Source organism: Myxocyprinus asiaticus, chromosome 45, assembly GCF_019703515.2.
Source record: "Myxocyprinus asiaticus isolate MX2 ecotype Aquarium Trade chromosome 45, UBuf_Myxa_2, whole genome shotgun sequence".
Classification (NCBI taxonomy): domain Eukaryota; kingdom Metazoa; phylum Chordata; class Actinopteri; order Cypriniformes; family Catostomidae; genus Myxocyprinus; species Myxocyprinus asiaticus.
The window spans coordinates 3,523,890-3,528,703 of record NC_059388.1 but is presented as its reverse complement, the minus strand read 5'-3'; positions in this window follow the sequence as shown (position 1 = coordinate 3,528,703).

Sequence of the window (4,814 nt, the reverse complement as noted above, 5' to 3'; positions counted from 1 at the left end):
CCCCAACCCCCAACAAACATCCCTGTGGCCAAGCCTGAGTACACATGCAAAAAAATAAAAAAATATATATATATATATATATATATATATATATATATATATATATATATGATAGGCCTGCCTACCACTCCCCCCCCATTCCTGGAAAGGAAGTCGGCGACAGCCATCTGCTCCCCCGGTCTGTGGACCACCTTGAACTTAAACGGCTGAAGAGCCAGGTACCAACGGGTGATCCGGGCATTGGTATCTTTCATGCGGTGGAGCCACTGGAGTGGGGCGTAATCAGAACAGAGGGTGAAGGCCCTCCCCAACAGGTAGTATCGGAGAGTGAGGACCACCCACTTGATGGCGAAACACTCCTTTTCTACGGTGCTGTACTTAGTTTCCCTCAACGAGAGCTTACGGCTAATGTACAGCACCGGGCGCTCCTCCCCCTCCACCACCTGCGAGAGTACGGCCCCCAGCCCCCTGTCTGAAGCATCTGTCTGTAAAACAAAAGGGAGAGAGAAGTCAGGTGAATGTAAAAGTGGCCCCCCGCAAAGTGCGGCTTTAACTTGCGTGAACGCCTGTTGACACTGCTCCGGCCACTGGACCGGGTCTGGAGCTCCCTTTTTAGTGAGATCAGTCAGCGAGCTGGTGACGTCTGAATAATTAGGTACGAACCTTCTATAATAGCCAGCCAGCCCCAGGAACTGTCTCACCCACTTTTTGGTCTTGGGTCTCGGGCAGGTCGCAATCGCCGCTGTCTTGTCAATTTGGGGACGCACCTGTCCGTGGCCCAAGTGGAACCCCAGATACCGTACATCCACCCGTCCAATCGCACACTTCTTCGGGTTCGCTGTGAGTCCCGCTCGGCGCAGCGATCTCAGAACCGCCCTCAGATGTTGCATGTGCCGCTGCCAATCATTGCTGTAAATGATGATGTCATCTAAATAGGCAGCGGCGTAAGCTGAATGCGGTCTGAGGATTCGGTCCATGAGACGCTGAAACGTAGCCGGGGCCCCAAACAAACCGAACGGAAGTGTCACAAATTGGTGTAATCCAAACGGTGTGGAGAAGGCGGTTTTCTCACGGGAAATTGGTGTCAAGGGGATCTGCCAATAACCCTTCGTCAAATCCAATGTCGAATAAAAACGAGCAGTGCCCAACCGATCGAGCAACTCATCAACGCGAGGCATTGGATACACATCAAATTTAGACACCGCATTGACTTTTCTATAATCCACACAGAATAGCACTGACCCATCGCTCTTAGGCACTAGAACAACTGGGCTGGACCAATCACTGTGGGATTCTTCTATTACTCCCATATCAAGCATCGCATCCAATTCTTCCTGAACGATTTTCTTCTTGTGTTCGGGTAATCGATAGGGGCGGCTACGTACCACGACCCCTGGCTCGGTCTCGATGTGGTGATGGATGAGGTTTGTACGTCCCGGTAGAGGGGAGAACACATCCGCAAACTCCTGTTGCAACCTAGCAACCTCCGCGAGTTGACTCGGTGAGAGGTGGTCTCCGCAAATGACCGGGGTGAACTGTTTATGTTTTGAACTCATCTCCGGTCCGAGCTCCGCCTTCTCGGGAACTACCATAGCCAACGTCACGGGAACCGCCTCCCTCCACAATTTCAGAAGATTGAGGTGGTATATTTGACGTGCGCCCCCTCTGTCGGTTCGTTTAACCTCATAATCGAGATCTCCCACTCGTCGTGTGACCTCAAAGGGTCCTTGCCACTTGGCGAGTAATTTAGAGTTCGATGTGGGAAGCAATACAAGCACTTTATCTCCCGGTGCAAATTCCCTTAGCTGAGTTCCCCTGACATACAGTCGGCGCTGTCGTTCTTGAGCTTGGAGCAAATTCTCCTGTGTTAGCTGCCCCAAAGTGTGGAGTTTTGCTCTAAGATCAAGAACGTACTGAATTTCATTTTTACTGTTTGAAGGTCCCTCCTCCCAGGCCTCTCGCAATACATCAAGCACATCGCATGGGCATTGCCCATACAGCAGCTCGAATGGGGAGAAGCCAGTGGAGGCTTGCGGGACCTCTCGTACTGCAAATAACAGGGGGTTGAGCCATTTATCCCAATTTCTAGCATCGTCGTGTACGAACTTACGAATCATGTTTTTGAGGGTTTTATTAAATCGTTCCACCAGGCCAACCGTTTGAGGATGGTACATGCTGGTGCAAATCGATTTAATGCTCAACAATTCGTACAGCTCGTGTAGTGTCCGTGACATAAATGTTGTGCCCTGATCGATGAGGATTTCTTTCGGAATCCCCACCCGGGAGATTATTTTGGTCCTAGTATCCATTGTCAGGTTCTACTATTATTTTGTGTTATGACCAAAGAACAGCAAAGGACTGTGTTACGGTTAATGCTGTGTCTACCTATAACTTGGAATGTTTGTCTTTATGTGAGATGAATGTAGTTTTAGACTTAGCTAGAAGTTCTATGCCCAGATGTGCCTCAGTCTCTGCCCAGACGATAAAGCCTCTGTGAACTCTATGAACTGTATGGACTGTGCAACTGTTTTGTTTTCTATCAGAAAGATATGGACGGTGTAACCCACAGGTTACTGTGAACCTACAGGAACTGTTCGGTCCTTCAGTTGCTCTAAAGATGCTGGACAACAACCAACACTTCAGACAAAAGGGGGAATGTTGGGCCTCATGTGCTCAGATAGGAGACAAAGGCAGGCTTACACACAGTCATAAAGTGGAGTCCAAACAGACTACAGATCCCATCAAGTCTTACTCACTTTACAACTAGGTGTGAAATTATGAAGGATCGAACTCTCAACTCCTATTGGATGAAACACTTGACAGAATGCGTCCCTCCATGATGTCATCGAGTGTATAAAACCCAGAGATTCTTCCTAAGTCTTGCTTCCAGCGACAGTATTCACCGCATCTAGTTGCAGCCCTGCTGCTCCCAGGTGTAGCCTCGCTGCCTTAGGAAGTAATGTACGTACCTGAACTTTGACCATACAATCTCCATCTTGCTGGACGAGCCGAGATTCTCCATGTTCCACTGAGCACGCTAACAGATCCGAAGGAGACCGCTGAGCAATCTGTGTCTCACCCTTTTGCCTGCAGAAGTGAAGAAGATTTCTCTTCCTTCTTCAACCGAGTCAACTTCACTGATTTCTCCGCCAAACCGCCGAGAATCAGCCACCGTACCACCTGCTGACAAAGAGAGGAAACAGCCTCCCGTCATCACATGAGCTTCGAGGAACCGAGTCGGAGTCAAACGATGGACAAACACACATTTTACCCATGTCCTCACGTGACTCAAGTAAGAGGTTTATGTCTGGGCAGAGATAGATTATTATAGTGTGTTATGCTTGTGTAAAGTTATTGATCGCTGCCAATTATACTCAAGGTATTACTGTAACTTACTGTTACCACGAATGAGATTTACTGTGTTGTCGTCCAACAATTTTGTGCTGCTTGTGCATTTCCGCCATCGCGGGTGAGACTAGCACACTGAGTTTACCCATTAAAGAACCAACGACCGCGGTGGACGGATTACGAGCCGTTCACCACATCTCTGAGTGATAATACTAACGGTTTCCCTCTCTCCCACGATCGCTAAACTGGCTTCGGTGCCATCACCCTGTTCTCTCTCTCTCATACTAACCGCACACACACGACCCCTCACAAACATACCTGCACACACATTTGGCGAACAGATAACTCGGAGATAGAGCCCAGCTTTGTCCCTAAGTTATCGTACCAGTGGAGACACGTGTTATCTGGGCAGACGCCATTAACCAGTCTCTCCACCCACATTCGTGGCCACAATCTCTGGCCGGAAACCTCGCGTGACGCACACTCTACGAGAGCCACGCCCACCATTTTGTGCACTCCTTCTCTCCTTACACACACACAAAGACACACACATACATACACACACACACACACACACACACACACATCAACCCTCCTCTCATGTATTATAGGCTTATCTGTTACCATATCTAATCATGTTACTGTTTAGTTTGTAGTTGGAAGTCAGAAGTTTATCGACTGCATTGTATTGATTATCAATTGATATTACTGCATCAGTTTGTTATACTTTAAAGAGAAGTGTTTTGCTATTGTTCTGCATGCACCTGTGCCAAGGGCTGGCAGGGGATGTCAGTGCTCGGATTCAAGCCATCATTGTTCCTTTTTTGAATGTCGACATTCTCTGGACGCCGACTTTCCTAAGAGAAAAATCCTATATTGAGACTGCTGTACTGTCTGGTTATTAGTCCCTGAAACCAGGGTGGTGCCCCCTGAATATTAGTTCTCATTAATATTCTATTGATTTTGATAATTGATAGTTATCTTTGATGATTGTTGATTTGAAGAATTAATAAGCTAATGTTTATTCTAATCAATGTCCTATTGATTTTAATAATTAATAATTCTTTTTGATAATTATTGATTATTGCTAATAACCAGACACACTCCTGAACGATGCCCCAACACACATTAAGTGTTACATTTTCACTCTTTCTTTCTATGCTACCGAACCGAAGCAGTTTATAGCATGAAGCTGCTTCCGCAAACTGGCCGCTTCGGCACTGTATACATGTGAAACAGTTCTCTACGACTGTTCATATATTCTCCTATCTAAATTTCCCACCCAGAGTGGCCGGCTGCGTGAAGCTGCTTCTGCAAACTGGCTGCTTCGGCATTGTATACATGTGAAATAGCTCTCTACGACTGCTCATATGTTCTCCTATCTAAATTTCCCACCCAGAGAGGCCGGCTGCATGAAGAAGCCTCTGCAAACTGGCTGTTTCGGCTCTGTATACATGCAAAAGCTC